Consider the following 1,932-nt stretch of genomic DNA (forward strand, 5'->3'; position numbering starts at 1 on the left):
CCTTTACAACCGAGACGCCGACTTTCAGTTTTGGGTGCTGTAGGCACGACGCTATCGACAACGCGTCTACCAACATCAAACAGCTTAAACTTACGTCAAATGATTAAAAGTAAAATAATTGGTTGAAGTCAAAAGATGAATTCAAAAACAGGTAGAATGGGGATCATTTTTAAGACAAGATATTCCTGGGTGTTAATGTGCGCGTCTGTTACATTTTATTATGTTCTTCATTGAAGAGATAAATCGATTTCATTAAGATAAAGTTCATTCCAAAGCTCCTTTTTAAGTTTACTTAGAATAATAAAACAGTGAAATACATTTTAATTTTTAATATTGTTTGTTGTTAATGTTTTTATTTGTTTATATTTATACCCACATCATTATTAACGAAATTATATTGACGTCGAAATATAGATAACGACCATCTGACGTGTAAATTATGTTTTATTATAGAAAGTTAAAACATTTAATTTTATGTAAAAAGTTAAATAAAAGACTTTTTAAAAGAAGTGTTAATTACAATTGATAAGATATTTAGTGGTAGAAACTGAAGAGGGATTTTACAATCTTCGTCAAATGAATCGGCTGCATTAGTACTAGAAAAAAGAGTTCTCATTTTCGTTTTTAATTTCCATCAAATGCGTATATTTTTTTCTGAAGAGACAGTAAATAGAAAGGAATAAGTTTTTAGAATAGTTTTAATTGATGATAATTTTACATTATATATATATATACATAAAAAGTTTGTTTTGATAAATTATAAATCTTCTGATTTCCCTAAATTTTGATACATGAAACAGTTTTTGTTTCTTAAAATATGTAACAAATTTAGCTTAGGATAGCTTGGAAAATTGCTGTTTTAAAAATTGATCTGAAAACTTGAGTAGCTATAATAACTAGCTTAAATAGAGGAATCTATTAATTTGAAATTAAAAAGCTTGATTTTTTTGAAGTTCATTTAAACTGAACTTAGAACAGTGAGACTTAAAAAAAATAAGTCAATTTATGCGCGTATCCGAAAGACACCCAAACTTTTTATCATAGTTGTTCTGTAAACTACACAATGTTATTTTATTTTAAAGAGAATTACACGGAGACGAAAACAAAAAACAAAAACAATGCAGGTAAAAGCTGAAAAAAAAAAAAAAAAAAAAAAAAAAAATTCCAGCTAATTTAGTGAAAAACTAAGGTCAACAATATACATACATACATATATATATATATATATATATATATATATATATATATATATATATATATATATATATATATATATATATATATATATATATATATATATATATATATATATATATATATATATATATATATATATATATATATATATACCTTAGTTTTTCACTTAATAAGCTGGAGTTTTTTTCTGTACCCTTATAATGATTATTTTTAAAAACGTAATTATAGAAAATAAATTAAATTTTTCCAAATTCCAAACTTAATTTATTATAAAATAAATTAAAAGTTTGGAATTCAAAGTTCATTAAAAAAAAGGTGTTGGTCAGAGGAAATTGAAATCACTCAAATAATGTAAAAGCAATTAAAGAAGCATAATTTATCAAAATTTTTTATTAATATTCCAGACTTGAAACAATTTTAATCATCTTCTTTTTGGTCATAAATTACAGATATACATATTAACTATATAAAGCTTGGCTAAAATGACTCAACATGATAAACTTTAAACTCAAAGTTTTTATGTTGGATAAATGTAATTCTTAAAATGTATGTATGTATGTATGTATGTATGTATGTATGTATGTATGTATGTATGTATGTATGTATGTATGTATGTATGTATGTATGTATGTATGTATGTATGTATGTATGTATGTATGTATGTATGTATGTATTGAAAAAAAAAATTAAGTAAAATTACTTGTTATTTTAATAAAGTTTTTTTTTTTCACTAAG

Source organism: Hydra viridissima, unplaced genomic scaffold (assembly GCF_058129835.1).
Source record: "Hydra viridissima isolate aposymbiotic clone 2 unplaced genomic scaffold, HvirCarnegie_v1 scaffold_7, whole genome shotgun sequence".
NCBI classification, from domain to species: Eukaryota; Metazoa; Cnidaria; class Hydrozoa; order Anthoathecata; family Hydridae; genus Hydra; species Hydra viridissima.